The sequence below is a fragment of the Schistocerca cancellata genome, chromosome 7 (assembly GCF_023864275.1).
Source record: "Schistocerca cancellata isolate TAMUIC-IGC-003103 chromosome 7, iqSchCanc2.1, whole genome shotgun sequence".
Lineage (NCBI taxonomy): Eukaryota > Metazoa > Arthropoda > Insecta > Orthoptera > Acrididae > Schistocerca > Schistocerca cancellata.
Window position 1 is genome coordinate 281,717,774 of NC_064632.1, and position 17,080 is coordinate 281,734,853.

The 17,080-nt window shown below is 42.2% G+C and overlaps 1 protein-coding gene and 1 non-coding gene across 2 annotated transcripts in view; one reads left to right on the top strand and one right to left on the bottom strand.

Annotated features, from left to right (window-relative positions):
• LOC126092733 (uncharacterized) overlaps positions 1 to 17,080 on the bottom strand; it is a 179,117-nt gene that overhangs the window by 38,743 nt on the left and 123,294 nt on the right. The gene's annotated exons all lie outside the window — the stretch shown is intronic.
• Trnas-cga (transfer RNA serine (anticodon CGA)) lies at positions 16,547 to 16,621 on the top strand. Its single transcript has one exon. It is a non-coding gene; the product is annotated as a tRNA-Ser (tRNA).

Below are 17,080 nucleotides of genomic sequence, written 5' to 3' on the forward strand. Positions count from 1 at the left end.
CAATTCTCTCCACTTTCTCGATCATGTCGTCAGACCAGCTTGTGCGAGCCCGAGGTTGTTTCGGTTTGTTGTCACACGATGTTCTGCCTTCATTAAACTGTCGCACCCACGAACGCACTTTCGACACATCCATAACTCCATCACCACATGTCTCCTTCAACTGTCGATGAATTTCAATTGGTTTCACACCACGCAAATTCAGAAAACGAATGATTGCATGCTGTTCAAGTAAGGAAAACGTCGCCATTTTAAGTATTTAAAACAGTTCTCATTCTCGCCGCTGGCAGTAAAATTCCATCTGCCGTACGGTGCTGCCATCTCTGGGACGTATTGACAATGAACGCGGCCTCATTTTAAAACAATGCGCATGTTTATATCTCTTTCCAGTCCGGAGAAAAAAAAAATCGGAGGCCTTAGAACTTGAATGCACCTCGTATTATGAACCTCGACATTGCAGGAGGATCTGGAAGTTACTGGGTTGCGTATGTTACGAAGAATGGGAATGATGTTTACTACGTCGACTCGTACTATGATTTTAGTCAACTAGAAGAATTGCACTGTTACTTTACCTACAGCAATCATATGTTCTACAACTTCCGACGCTACCAATACCTCGATCAGTATCTCTGTTGACGTTTCTGTCTAATGTTTCTCCTGACAAATGTATAAAAACCAACTGCATGGACGTCAATGCGTCAGCCGATATCGAGATGTTATGTCTCACAGCTCAACTTTGAGAGGACGATCATCGGTACTAAAAGCGAATTACTTCCCGTCAACTAACCTTCGAAAGGGAGAATGGAATATTGGGTTGATCAATCTTGAAATGTACAATAGCATTCTGAACATCACCAAGGCAAGAGGAAGCTTCATTTGGAAGGTGGCGAAGTTTTGCAAATCCCCACCCCCACCCCGGCTCATACGATACTGACGATCTTAATGCATATATAAAACAATTTGTAAAAGGGCTCGAGTTACACACAAACGTTTGTACGTTTAAAACAGAAATAAAACTATGGATCAGCGAACAGACTTTAGCCAGAAAGCCTCAACAGGACCTCTACTTGGTTTCTCAAAGAGCCGTTTTACAGAATATCTTTGATAAATTATACGAGTCAGCATAACTTATGACTATGTTACTGGCAAACACAATCTGTGTTGATTGTAATACTGCCACAAACTCATAACTGAACGACCGACTAATGCCAAGTATCTACGGATACTTTATCCTGCAGTAGACCCAGGGATCAATAGTATACAGGTTCCACACATCTCATTATCTTTCTCACTGACTATCCGGACAATAGACCACCTCGAGATTAATATTCTAGATCAGGACGGAAATTTAGTTGATTTCTGTGGAGAGGAGATAGTTGTATGTCTCTACCTGAAGCAGTATGGGTATGCGACTCTCACAGTCGCCACTACACCACTTTGCGATGGAAACGCAAATTTTAAGTTTCTTAAAGCGACAGGTTTGAAAGCGTACAACGACGTCACTCGATACAACAGCTTCCATTCAATATGATGAATAAATCATCTGTCAGGAATATCTTTCCTATAAACCGCTTGCTTCAGCGACGTTTAACAGTAACGATGAAGAACGAATTTTGATTCAACAACAGGATACACTGACACTTTCAGGCAGCGGTTTCCTTTACCTAGAAGTGTAGTTTTGACTTCGCGACTCACGTGTAACGTGTTCACCTTTCTGTTTCAAGAAATAAGATATGAACTGAACGGCATAGAAATCGACCACACTCGTAGCACGGTTATCACATCTACCCTTAAGACATATGTTTCCGTTGTCAGCTTCTGACGAGAATCGTCTGCAGAGTGCAGGATGGTTCATAGACGGATATGTAAGTGAATACGACTGACTTGGTGTCTGCTTACCTCTCAAGATGCTTATGGGGTTCTTTTTGTGTGTGACATCTTATGGGACTTAGCTGCTAAGGTCATCAGTCCCTAAGCTTACACTCTACTTAACCTAAATTATCCTAAAGGCAAACACACACACCCATGTCCGAGGGAGGACTCGAACCTCCGCCGGGACCAGCCACACAGTCCACGACTGCAGCGCCTTAGACCGCTCGGCTAATCCCACGTGGCCTTATGGGGTTCTCTGAAGATATGGAACGTGCTATTTTACACTCGAAATGACAACCGATTTTAGTGAGAAGTGCCATGGATAACAACTGTTATGTTGAGAAAGAGCCAAATCTGGAATAGAATAAGATAGTGCTGGAGAAGGTCATCGGGCAAATGCAGCACATTACAGAATCGGGTGAAGAGCAGTTATGGTTCTTGGGGGTCTTGAATTCCTCTGATATACTACCATTATCTTTCCGCTCATGGGAATTATATGAATATTGAGTTCTTTTGACCGCTGAACGTCAGTCTTGTCAGTTAAAAAGCGTATTCAGCTAGCAAGGCAGTAGTTCATTAGATTGGCGTTCCAGACAAAGCAGAAAAGAGACTTGAAGAATGGTTCAGGTGTATTCGACAGCTGTAAACTAACAAACACTAAGGTCTTTCTAAATGGAGAATTCTACCTGTCCGATACATTTGGGAGGACGACGGTTCAATCCCGTGTGCGGCCATCCTGATTTAGGTTTTCCGTGATTTCTCTAAATCGCTCCAGGTAAATGCCGGGATGGTTCCTTTGAAAGGAAATGGCCGACTTCCTTCCTCGTCCTTCCCTAATCCGATGAGAGCGATGACCTCGCTGTCTGGTCTCTTCCTTCAAACAACCCAACCCCTGTTCGATAACTTACAGCTGAACTGGAGTACACGGTGTGCAGTCTATTATGAAACGTGTATTCAAAGTTTTGTCCCTCCTGCTATGAGTTACATGATGGATCTGGATGTACACTGAGTCCACAGAAGTTCAAGGAGTCAGTGACAATCAGTGTTACAGACACATTGAAGCAGAAGGAGCTTATCAAAGATGGACCTATTGATGTTTTCGTATAGAGCTTGTTATATTGCCCACTGACTAGAATTGTACAGCAGGTGGTATAAAATAACGAGTGATACACCACATCAACACCATTTGACGATGGAGTCTCAGAGTGTGAATATTATTGCTGGCACCCAGGGGTTCATGGATGAATTTGGAGAGTTTGTGTATAAAGATCTGGTGTTCCTAGCTTTTATGAACTCTGGACATGTGACAGCAACATTCTCTCCGATTTTTCAGGCTCCTAAATCACTCAGGAATATCAAATGACAATGACTGACGCAAAATCGCCATTCAAAGGACTGGGACGAATCTGGCGTGTCTCAGGAACATGTGCTGATGACGTTTAGCAATTTTATCACATTGGTAATGTAGTTTATGCCAAAGATAGTGACGAAGTGTTCTGGACGCAGAAAATATTCAACAACACTTCAGTATATTATCTTGAATTATACTGTTGTCCGGCAGTCTGCCAACTCAAGAAGATGTATAGAGAAGAAAATGGAGAGAACAATGCTTTTATTTTTGCTTCAAATAATGTGAAATGACGTTTAAGTTGGGTGATCAATAAACATTTTTTTAAAAAACTAATTTATGCATTTGGTTTATTTCTCTTACCAATAGATTTTTCAATGGTTGGTATGCAAATTCTCCCCGTGTTTGCGTTCTAGAACTGGAGACAGCATTTCAGACAGCTTCAAAATACGTTTTCCAAATCGGTATCGGTCGGCTGCTCTCATCAGCCCCTCCCCTACGCAAGCTGCCCAGTATACATAGAGCCATAGATTCACTAGGCGAAGTTCGTTACTGATTTCGTCGACAGGCACGCGCCGCTTATTCCTTGCGCCCATTGCTGTGGGCTGGCGTGGCTGTATGTGCTCCCTGGGCGGCCCCTGTGGCAGGTGCTCCCCGTGTGTGTTTTCAGTGCTCACACTGTGGCAGTCTAAAATATAGCAGGTTCAGACACTGAGAACCCTTCTCAGCCCACTTGAATACTGACGCTGTCTTGTGGTTACAATGGTAGGACACTGCCTTATCTGCAGGACTCTACATCAGCAGACAGTACAGAAATTTATTAGAGTACTCTTGTCGGGTGAACGTTTATTGTACACAGCAACATCCACTTCGACATATGTGAATGTCATATAGTGTGCAGAACTCTACTGTACTAGCTGTTATAGAAATTCATTATATAACACACAGGGCCTTACTATGGAGTAGCATTCGTCCACTGTACCAGAGACAGATGATTGAGCTCTTACAGACAGGGTTTGTCTGGTACAGAAATTTAATACATCATCCAGAACAATGCTCAGGTCGCATCAGTAGCTGCTCATTGACGCAGTATAATAGGTCATCTGGGCTTCTCTGCAACAACAGGTCAAGTCTGGTCGGCAGCTTTTATGTCCGGCTCACATAGTGCAGCAGCTATGTTCCTACTCCAACTTGTCTGTGGCATAGGCATCAAGCTCTCCTGGATGTGGGCATTGTGATTGGTGGGAGGGAGACAATACGGCGGCAGCGCTCTCGTCTCTGATTGGTTGAAGATATTGTGGTGGGTTGGTTGTATCACTCTGTTCTGATGCTAGATGCATTCCCCCTCGCCCCTACCCGCTTCCCTACCAGCGCCCTGTTAATAGGCCAGGCTCCGGGATTGTAGGTCAGTCGTCACCAAACAGCCAGCAGAACCACTTCCAGCACGAAGCAAATGCAGTCAGTTTGTTCTCCTTAATACTCCAATGGAAAGGGAGACAAGTGAACTCGCATTGATGTTGATACGTATTGTGAACTTTTTGTGTATGTACCAATGTACTCGCTCACTGCCGTGTAGCCCAAAAAAATGTGATTGTGATTTTCTGTCTTTGCACATGGTGATATACCGTCACCATTAGTGCGGAGCGAAACAATTGACTTCTCGTTCGCCGATTGCCCTGAGGGAGCAGCGAGTTGGTTTGGACCTGTGGCACCAGAAACGTTAACTCGAGATTTTTTTGAAGCTAAGTGTGAATACACATCTTGTGATGAACTATTATCTAACGTATTTCTCCCTATTTGTATGAGTCCCCATTTCCGTGTATGTGTGTACTACGTATTTCCTCTTCTTATGTGTAGATTTTTCAGTGATGTAGCGGGGGCGAATACGAGCCAGTTTGAGTCTGTCGTTTCCGTTTACTCCCTGGACGCGTCCAATCCGCAAGCTGACGCCTGTTTTGTAGGCAGCCCGCTAGTTCAGCAACAACATAGTGAGTGCTAATGCGATCTCTTTCCCTCTGCATGTTTCTTCTTATGTATGCTACTTGTAAAACACCATCCGCCTTTTCTTCTTGTGTTTGTAAATACTACTACACCTTTCTATTCCTTTTAGTAGTTTTCAGCGGCGTTTCTTTCTGTTTGTGGCGAAGTAACGATTTAATAAACTTTTGAAAACATTCGTTCGCTGTGTTTTTTTTTTTTTAGAGTTTTCTGTAAGCTGAAGTCATTTAGTAAATTTCGTGCTTTAGTTTTCAGGTGACGTTTCTTGTTGTTTCTAGCGAAACATTTCAGTAAAATTTTCATTCAGTGTTTTAACTTTGTTGAGTGTTCCAATGGCCTCTTGAAGTTTTAGTTTTAGCTAATAATTTTGTGAAGTTTTGTTGGTATTGGTATTAGCTGTGGTGTAGTATGATTCATACAAGTAGTTGCTTTCTTAGTAGACAGAGAATTTCTAGACCGCTTTTGTTAGTTCTATAAATAGTTCTACTGGTGTAAGTGAAGTTAGGTGATGTAGATGTATAGTTTTTATCAGTAACTGTAAAATTTTACCATGAGTGAGAAGTGCGTGCTCCGTCGTAGGTTTGTGAGTAGTGGGTTGCGGTGTGGGATTTTTTAAAACTATTTTCACATTGGGGGGGGGGGGATTCAGTGAGGAAGCCAGTGGGCATTATAGCGAAATCCTCTCCTGGGAATGAAGAATCTGTAGTAGAAATAAGTTGATAGAGGAGCAGGAGCGTAAGATCTGTGCCATTCAGGTGCAATTACAACACGAAAAGGAGGAAATAGATAGGTTGAGGAGGGTGAAGTGTGATGGGGAATGGGAACTGGCAGTTTGCAAGAAGGCAGCTAGGAGTAGGAGGGTATTCAGACAGTTACGCCTTGCGTATATGCAATGGATTTGACCAACTATCAGAGTTGAGTGGAGAGGAGCCTCTTGTAGCTGTAGATGTAGGGAACATGCACCAATCCTCAGCAGTTAGGAGGCCTAGGTCAGTTGCAAAGTCTAACAGAAAGAAGAAGGTTCTGCTGCAAGGTAGTTCTCACGGTAGAGGTGTGGGCCAGCAGTTGCAGGATGTGTTGGGGACTGAGTGGCAGGTCACTAGCATTGTGAAGCCTAGTGCACGGTTGGCTTAGGTGACTGACAGCATAGGGGAGCTATGTAGGATGAAGGCGGATCGGGTAGTGATAGTGGGTGGAGCAGGGGTTCAAATGGTTCAAATGGCTCTGAGCACTATGGGACTCAACATCTTAGGTCATAAGTCCCCTAGAACTTAGAACTACTTAAACCTAACTAACCTAAGGACATCACACACACCCATGCCCGAGGCAGGATTCGAACCTGCGACCGTAGCAGCCCCGCGGTTCCGGACTGCAGCGCCAGAACCGCTAGACCACCGCGGCCGGTTGGAGCAGGGGACAGTCTTGATAGGGACAGAGAGTATGATAGTTCAAATGGCTCTGAGCACTATGGGACATAACATCTAAGGTCATCAGACCCCTAAAACTTAGAACTACGTAAACCTAACTAACCTAAGGACATCACACACATCCACGCCCGAGGCAGGATTCGAACCTGCGATCGTAGCGGTCGCGCGGTTCCAGACTGAAGCACCTAGAACCGCTCGGTCACACCGGCCAGCAGAGAGCATGATGTAAGTCGTGATCTGGTAAGGATAGCCACTCAAACTGGTGGCACTAATGCGCAACTGTATCAGCGTCATGATCGGCCTAATCTTAATGCGGCTGTTAGGCACGTTAACATGGGGCTGGGGAGGGCGCTGATGGCAGAGGGCATGGGTCACATTTCAGTGGTGCCAGTTGGGTCTATCAGTAGATCGGGTTTCACTAGGCATGGCCTGCACCTCAGTAGGTATGGGAAGAGGAGGCTGGCAAAGCTTATAGGTGACAGTGTAGTGGGTAGTGGTGGTATCACTAATGGAAAATTTTCTGTAGTAGTTGGTGTTAGAGCTGCCCCTTTTTTAGATTGAAGTCAACTGATAGGTATACCGGCTTATATGTATACCAGCTTAAACGAAGTCCCTCTAACAACGGGATCACCTTCAGAGGATGTCATGTTTCCAAGTAGGGAAGGAATTATCATATTTCATCAAAATGTAAGAGGAATTAGAGATAAAGTTAGTGAACTGCTTATAGATGTTGACTCTGAAATTATTGGTATGTCAGAGCACCACATAAACAATCTGACAATTCAGAGACTTCCTTTACCAGGATACAGATTACTGGCTGTTTCTCAAGGAGTTCCTCGTAGGATGGGGGAGTGGCTATGCACATAAAGAAACAGTATTCCATATGAGTTCATAGATGTATCACAGCACTGCACTAAACAGATATTTGAATTTTGTGAAGGGGCAGCTGAATTTAGTGAAACTAAATTTCTAATTGATGTTGTTTATAGGTCCCCTAACTCTGGCTTCAGAGCATTTCTGCTCAAGCTAGAGCGGGTTCTTGATTCACTTTGTAGGAAGTACCGGAAATTATTTATATGTGGTGACTTCAATATAAATTTTGTATATGATGGTGCAAGAAAAAGGATGTTGGTAGGTCTCCTAAATTCATATGATCTGATGCAGACTGTATTTTTTCCAACTAGGATGCAGGGGAACAATAGCACAGCCATAGACAATATCTTTATTTATTCTTCATTACTAGGTGGGTATTCTGTTAGTAAAACGGTGAATGGCCTTTCAGACCATGATGCACAAATTTTAAAACTAAAAGGCTTTTGTACTCAAACAAATGTCACATATAATTACAAACTATGTAGGAAAGTTAATCCAACAGCAACATAGAATTTTTTAACTCATGTTAAAGAACAAGAATGGCAGGATGTTTGTAGTGCCGGTAACATAGATGATAAATATAATGCTTTCCTTAACAGATTTTTCATGCTCTTTGAGAGTTGCTTTCCATTAGAACGTTCTAAATGGGGTACTTGCAGTAATAGGCAGCCTGGTAGGCTGACTAGTGGGATAAGGATATCATGTAGAACAAAGTGGTTCAAATCATTCAAATGGCTCTGAGCACTATGCGACTTAACTTCTGAGGTCATCAGTCACCTAGAACTTAGAACTAATTAAACCTAAATAACCTAAGGACATCACACACATCCATGTCCGAGGCAGGATTCGGACTTGCGACCGTACCAGTCGTTCGGTTCCAGACTGTAGCGCCTAGAACCGCACGGCCACTCCGGCTGGCGAACAAGGTGGGAATTTCATCAAAATGTTAGAAGCAGTCACAATCAAGCTGCAATAGCCCATTATAAACAGTATTGTAAGGTGTTTAAAATGTTATTAGGAAGGCAAAGAGTATGTGGTATGCAAATAGAACAGCTAATTCACAGGATAAAATTAAAACCATGTGGTCAGTTGTGAAGGAAGTGTCTGGTCGTCAGCACAAGGCTGTCGATATAAAGTCAGTTCATAGTAAAAGTACTTCTGTTACTAATAAATCAGATATATGTGCAGTATTTAACAATCATTTTCTGAGCATTGCTGGTGAATTAATGGATTAAATAAAAATTTGGTTTGTACAGGGAATTATAAAACATTCTTGGCAAATGCCTTTCCAAGATTGATGTCTGAAATACTCTTCTGTGATACAGACAAGGGGATATTGAATCAGTAATTAAATCACTGAAGACTAAGGACTCTCATGGTTATGATGGAATGCGTAGCAGAATATTAAAGTACTGTGCTGTACCTGTTAGCCTTGTATTTAACCATACATGTATTTTTCCTTCAGGAATGATCAGTTTCCTGAACGATTAAAGTACTCGGTAGTAAAGCTGCTTCATAAAAAGGGAGAAAGGGATAATGTAGATAATTTTATACCTCCTTCTATGCCATCAGCGTTTGCTAAATTTATTGAAAAGGCTGTGTATGTAAGGATGAGTGATCATTTTATATCACACAATTTGCTATCAAATTTACAGTTCGGCTCTAGAAGTCGTTTAACAACTGAAAATGGCATATTCTCTTTTCTCTATGAGGTACTGGATGGGTTAAACAAAAGGTTTCGAAAGCTAGGCATATTTTTTTTTATTTAAGTAAGGCGTTTGATTGTGTTGATCACAAAATATTGCTCGACAAGTTGGACGATTTCAGAATGTGAGGAGTCGCTCACAATTGGTTCACCTATTACTTTAGCAACAGACAGCAAAAGGTCATTATTCACAATATTGAGAATGGCTGAGATGTGGGGTCTGAGAGGGATACAGTCAAGTGGGGGATGCCCCAGGGATCAGTGTTGGGGCCACTCCTGTTCCTTATTTATATAAATGATATGCCCTCTAGTATTATGAGTAACTCTAAAATATTTCTGTTTGCTGATGACACTAGCTTGGTAGGAAAGGATGTTGTGTGCAACACTGGCTCAGTTTCAAATAGAGCAGTTCGTGACCTAAGTTCATGGCTCATAGAAAATAAACTAACGCTAAATCACAAAAAAAATGGTTCAAATGGCTCTGAGCACTATGGGACTCAACTGCTGAGGTCATTAGTCCCCTAGAACTTAGAACTAGTTAAACCTAACTAACCTAAGGACATCACACACATCCAGGATTCGAACCTGCGACCGTAGCAGTCTCGCGGTTCCAGACTGCAGCGCCCAGAACCGCACGGCCACTTCGGCCGGCCGCTAAATCACAGTAAGACTCAGTATTTACTGTTTCTAACACACAGTTCAACAAAACCTGACATTTTAATTTCACAGAATGGGCATATGATTAGTGAAACTGAACAGTTCAAATTTCTAGGTTTTCAGATAGATAGTAAACTGACGTGGAAAGCCCACTTTCAGGATCTTGTTCAAAGACTTAATGCTGCCATTTTTACTACCCGAACGGTATCTGAAGTGAGTCTACTTTGCTTATTTTCATTCGCTTATGTCATATTGTACTATATTTTGGAGTAACTCTTCCCATTCTAAAAGCATATTTGGCTCAGAAACGGGTGGTTCGAGCAATAAGTGGTGTAAGTGCACGAACCTCTTGTCGAGCCCTGTTCACGAGTCTGGGTATTTTGACATTGGCCTCTCAATATATATATTCCTTACTGTCATTGCTTGTTAACAATATTATCTTATTCCCAAGAATAAGTAGCTTTCACTCAGTTAATACTCGGCAGAAATCAAACCTGCATTGGATCAGACTTCATTAACTCTTGTGCAGAAGGTGTGCAGTACACTACTGCAGCCATTTCCAGTAAGCTACCAATCGAATTCAAAAATCTTAGCAGTAATCCAAATCGAAACTGAAGAGTTTCCTCATGGGTCACTCCTTCTATTTCGTCGAGGATTTCCTTGAAAAATGAAGCTGAATCTTGTTGTATTGTTGATTGCATTTACTTAAACTTATGGATTGACATTTTATTTTTATCTGTTATTACTTTTATGTTCCTCTACCCCATGAACCATGGACCTTGCCGCTGGTGGGGAGACTTGCGTGCCTCAGTGATACAGATGGTCGTACCGTAGGTGCTACCACAACGGAGGGGTATCTGTTGAGAGGCAAGGCAAACGTGTGGTTCCTGAAGAGGGGCAGCAGCCTTTTCAGTAGTTGCAGGGGCAACAGTCTGGATCATTGATTAATCTGGCCTTGTAACACTAACCAAAACGGCCTTGCTGTGCTGGTACTGCGAATGGCTGAAAGCAAGGGGAAACTACAGCCGTAATTTTTCCTGAGGGCATGCAGCTTTACTGTATGGTTAAATGATGATGGCGTACTCTTGGGTAAAATATTCTGGAGGCAAAATAGTCCCCCATTCAGATCTCCGGGCAGGGACTACTCAAGAGGACGTTGTTATCAGGAGAAAGAAAACTGGCGTACTATGGGCCAGAGCGTGGAATGTCAGATCCCTTAATCGAGCAGGTAGGTTAGAAAATTTAAAAAGGGAAATGGATAAGTTAAAGTTAGATATAGTGGGATTTAGTGAAGTTCGGTGGCAGGAGGAACAAGACTTTTGGTCAGGTGAATACAGGGTTATAAATACAAAATCAAATAGGGGTAATGCAGGAGTAGGTTTAATAATGAATAAAAAAATTGGAGTGCGGGTAAGCTACTACAAACAGCATAGTGAACGCATTATTGTGGCCAAGATAGACACGAAGCCCACGTCTACTACAGTAGTACAAGTTTATATGCCAACTAGCTCTGCAGATGATGAAGAAATTGATGAAATGTATGATGAGATAAAAGAAATTATTCAGATAGTGAAGGGAGACGAAAATTTAATAGTCATGGGTGACTGGAATTCGAGTGTAGGAAAAGGGAGTGAAGGAAACATAGTAGGTGAATATGGATTGGGGGTAAGAAATGAAAGAGGAAGCCATCTGTTAGAATTTTGCACAGAGCATAACTTAATCATAGCTAACACTTGGTTCAAGAATCATAAAAGAAGGTTGTATACATGGAAGAATCCCGGAGATACTAAAAGGTATCAGATAGATTATATAATGGTAAGACAGAGATTTAGAAACCAGGTTTTAAATTGTAAGACATTTCCAGGGCAGATGTGGACTCTGACCACAATCTATTGGTTATGAATTGCAGATTGGAATTGATGAAACTGCAAAAAGATGGGAATTTAAGGAGATGGGGCCTGGATAAACTGACTAAACCAGAGGTTGTGCAGAGTTTCAGGGAGAGATTAAGGGAACAATTGACAGCAGAGGGGAAAAGAAGTATCGTAGAAGAAGAATGGGTAGCTCTGAGGGATGAAGTAGTGAAGGCAGCAGAGGATCAAATAGGTAAAAAGACGAGGGCTAGTAGAAATCCTTGGGTAACAGAAGAAATATTTAATTTAATTGATGAAAGGAGGAAACATAAAAACGCAGTAAATGAAGCAGGCAAAAAGGAATACAAATCTCTCAAAAATGAGATCGACAGGAAGTGCAAAATGGCTAAGCAGGCATGGCTAGAGGACAAATGTAAGGATGTAGAGGCTTATCTCACTAGGGATAAGATAGATACTGCCTACAGGAAAATTAAAGAGACCTTTGGAGAAAAGAGAGCCACTTGTATGAATATCAAGAGCTCAGATGGAAACCCAGTCATAACCAAAGAAGGGAAAGCAGAAAGGTGGAAGGAGTATATAGAGGATCTATATAAGGGCGATGTACTTGAGGACAATATTATGGAAATTGAAGAGGATGTAGATGAAGATGAAATTGGAGATACGATACTGCGTGAAGAGTTTGACAGAGCACTGAAAGACCTGAGCCGAAACAAGGCCCTGGGAGTAGACAACATTCCATTAGAACTACTGACGGCCTTGGGAGAGCCAGTCCTGACAAAACTCTACCATCTAGTGAGCAAGATGTACGAGACAGGCGAAGTACCCTCAGACTTCAAGAAGAATATAATAATTCCAATCCCAAAGAAAGCAGGTGTTGACAGATGTGAAAATTACCGAACTATCAGTTTAATAAGTCACAGCTGCAAAATACTAACGCGAATTCTTTACAGGCGAATGGAAAAACTGGTAGAAGCCGACCTCGGGGAAGATCAGTTTGGATTCCGTAGAAATATTGGAACACGTGAGGCAATACTGACCTTACGACTTATCTTAGAAGAAAGATTAAGGAAAGGCAAACCTACGTTTCTAGCATTTGTGGACTCAGAGAAAGCTTTTGACAATGTTGACTGGAATACTCTCTTTCAAATTCTGAAGGTGGCTGGGGTAAAATACAGGGAGCGAAAGGCTATTTACAATTTGTACAGAAACCAGATGGCAGTTATAAGAGTCGAGGGGCATGAAATGGAAGTAGTGGTTGGGAATGGAGTGAGACATGGTTGTAGCCTCTCCCCAATGTTATTCAATCTGTATATTGAGCAAGCAGTAAAGGAAACAAAAGAAAAATTTGGAGTAGGTATTAAAAACCATGGAGAAGAAATAACAACTTTGAGGTTCGCCGATGACATTGTAATTCTGTCAGAGACAGCAAAGGACTTGGAAGAGCAGTTGAACGGAATGGACAGTGTCTTGAAAGGAGGATATAAGATGAACATCAACAAAAGCAAAACCAGGATAATGGAATGTAGCCGAATTAAGTCGAGTGATGCTGAGGGAATTAGATTAGGAAATGAGACACTTAAAGCAGTAAAGGAGTTTTGCTATTTGGGGAGCAAAATAACTGATGATGGTCGAAGTAGAGAGGATATCAAATCTAGACTGGCAATGGCAAGGAAAGCGTTTCTGAAGAAGAGAAATTTGTTAACATCGAGTATAGATTTAAGTGTCAGGAAGTCGTTTCTGAAAGTATTTGTACGGAGTGTAGCCGTGTATGGAAGTGAAACATGGACAATAAATAGTTTGGACAGGAAGAGAATAGAAGTTTTTGAAATGTGGTGCTACAGAAGAATGCTGAAGATTAGATGGGTAGATCACATAACTGATGAGGAGGTACTGAACAGAATTGGGGAGAAGAGGAGCTTGTGGCACAACTTGACGAGAAGTTGGGACCGGTTGGTAGGACATGTTCTGAGGCAAAAAAGGAATCAAAAATTTAGCATTGGAGGGCAGCGTGGAGGGTAATAATCATAGAGGGAGACCAAGAAATGAATACACTAAGCTGATTCAGAAGGATGTAGGTTGCAGTGGGTACTGGGAGATGAAGAAGCTTGCACAGGATAGGGTAGCATGGAGAGCTGCATCAAACCAATCTCAGGACTGAATACCACAACAACAACAACAACAACAAACTTTTATGTTGTAATTTCATGTACTGACACGTTCCATGACCTTGGAGATTTGCTCATCAGTTTGGTCCTACGGAACTTGACGTGTAAATAAAATAAAAATAATAAAGGCTGTGAAATCATGTTCCAGGGGCAAATGCAGCTCAGAGCGAGTTCGTCTCTCTTGTACGCTTGGTCGCCTCACGAGATGACGTTTAGGTTGCAGCCAGTCCCGTGGCTCCACAACACGGCGAGCGTAATCTTTCTTGTGAGTTTTCGTTACAAATGTGGTACCCATAACCGTTTTTGGCCCGAGAGCTTAACTTTTCAAGTGAGTGAGCATATATATATGTAGTGATACATATTCCTTCTTCTCCCTGCATCATCGATATGCAATGCTTACAAGTCCTTCTCCTTGCTAGAAGGACTCTATAATCAGAAAGATGTTCCATCCCAGGTATGATGCCTCTTTCGTTCATTGCCTCACAGGAATGGACGCCAATAACCGATGAAATAATCGAATGTTATTCTTCTTCATCTTGTTTCTGGATGGTATCGATAACAGTGAAGCTGTTGGTAGACAATGGGTCGAGCTATCTGAGCCCATGACTCCACTCTTCCCATCAGCTCACAGGGCTGGATCTGCCCCATCATAGATGAAAACTGTTTCTTCTTTTTCTACTTTAACAACTTTTTATGTCATTCTTATGTAAGAACCTTTTGTATCATACTTACATGTGCTCGATAGTAATAATAATAATAATAATAATAATAATAATAATTGTGTGATGTTCATGATGACAAATGACGATCTTGAACAGTTGATAAGAGATGCCTCCTGGCAGACAAGAATGTATAAGGGTGATATACGATGCAGATCAGTGTATGAGTAAGTATCACAAATCATTACTGTCATATGTTTTTTTCGTTCCTGACATCGTTAGACATCATTGTCCTTGTATTTTTGCCTTGCAGAATACCTGAGGGCCCCTCTGAAGGCAGACTTCACCGAACAATCCTGCCTTCTAACCCTTTGTTAAGGCGCCTGACACCACCACAATGTGCAGGACCATCATATCTTCAGTCCCTGCGTGTGGGACCTTCATGGCCTCACTTCCTGCCACCAGGATCGTCTACGACGCCGTGGCTGCAGCCACCACGACTGGGGCCGCCTACTGCTAAGTCACCATGTGTGGGGCCCTCATAGCATCACTGGCACCGTCTATGGCGCCATCACCTCGCCTGTGGCCCTCATGGCGTCACTCTCGACATGCAATAGTCATTAGTTGGCTAGCAGAAACTCCTTTGCCCAACCTATTGGATTTGGACTGGACTATGGCAGTCCCATGCCAGCATTACACCACTCAGTGTTTTCAGGCATATTTATGGAACTGATCTCATATGCCCACAGAGAATTCTACTGTATGGTACATAGATCTTAACCTTTTCCTTAACATGTGTATAGACATTCTGGAAAGCGCGCTCGCTAAAATCTTAAGAGATCCATGTTATGTCACCATAAAATGCAGTGCTATACTATTCTGTGAACTAACTTATGCCCCCTCCAAACAAAATGTTGGTGTGGCCGAAGCTAGCGTGGGCCGACTCAATCAGTGGTGGTTCCGTGATTCCGTCTTCAGTGTCCTACTAGCCCATTTTTCTGGAAATAGGGGCTGGTAAGGCAGTCAGCCATATTTGTTACTTGGATGTCCATACCCATGTATTTCACCCATTAAACGGGGCTCCGCCTATATAAAACTTGCAAATGATTTGTCAGCTAAACAAGCATGTATCAATGTTAAGAACTTGAAGGTGAATTCTGCTTCTCGTGGCCGGTATTGGCTTATGAAAGGAACTATACTAATAACATACATCGTCCTCAAGAATACGGAACAATGACTGCAGGCTTTTTAACTTTAATGGCACCTCATTCTCCCTGACACTGTGCAATGTACCTAATGAGGGCGCAGAACATGTGTAATTCAGTTCATGTTTAAACCATTCAGAAACAGGAAAGTGAGCCAGAGGAAGAGAACGCTGTGTGGAAAAAAGAAAAAGAAGCGAAGCACAAAGTTGTCGGACCCCTCAACCTTTCCAAATTAGCTAGTCAGCATGCAAAAGATATAGATTGCTATTATTCTCCGCCGGCCTTTGTGGTCGTGCGGTTCTAGGCGCTTCAGTCTGGAACCGCGCGACCGCTACGGTCGCAGGTTCTAATCCTGCCTCGGGCATGGATGTGTGTGATGTCCTTAGGTCAGTTAGGTTTAAGTAGTTCTAAGTTCTAGGAGACTGATGACCATTGATGTTAAGTCCCATAGTGCTCAGAGCCATTTGAACCATTTGTTATTCTCCAAGCACAATAAACAGCACTGTGTATGGGTCAAGAACATGTCCCACTTACTTTACTCTAAAAAGAGAAAACATCATGGATCATGTCATTATGGCGCTGGATGTCTTAGTTCTTTTATTATGAGTGAGAGTCTAGAGAGACATCTGATCGATGGCTCCAACCAGCTCTCCTGCGAACCTTGCAGAACTAGCACTCCTGAAAGAAAGGATAGCTTCTGTTACGTATGGAAGGTAGGAGACGAGGTACTGGCAAAAGAAAAGCTGTGAGGGCGGGGCGTGCGTCGTGCTTGGGTAGCTCAGTTGGTAGAGCACTTGCCCACGAAAGGCAAAGGTCCCGAGTTCGAGTCTCGGCCCGGCACGTAGTTGAGAGTGATAAGCCAGTATTAACGTCATTTTAGAAGGTTCATATGATAATCAAGAGCGAATTCTCAATTTAATGCTTCTAATCTAAGAGTGAAAGAGTTCTTTTTTCTGTCTTTTAACTAAGATGTTGATCATTTTTAGCTGGAAGTATTCATCCTTTTCTATTGGATTATATCTTGAAGAATATGTGAACGCTATTGAACAATTTACCAAACTTATTAAAAAACTGTTTATGCCTCAAACAGATTTTCTCAGTAAGGATTAATCATAAAAAATATTTCTGTAATTATCATTAAACTTGGAATACTCTGAACTTCAATGAAGTCAATGAAGTGTCTAATGTAAATATATGCAGCGAAAGTCTCATTCCACCGAGAGATTCCATAACCTGGGTGTACAGTTGTTTTCAGATGGAAAGATGAGCTCCATTGTTAAGCCCACAGATAACTAATCTT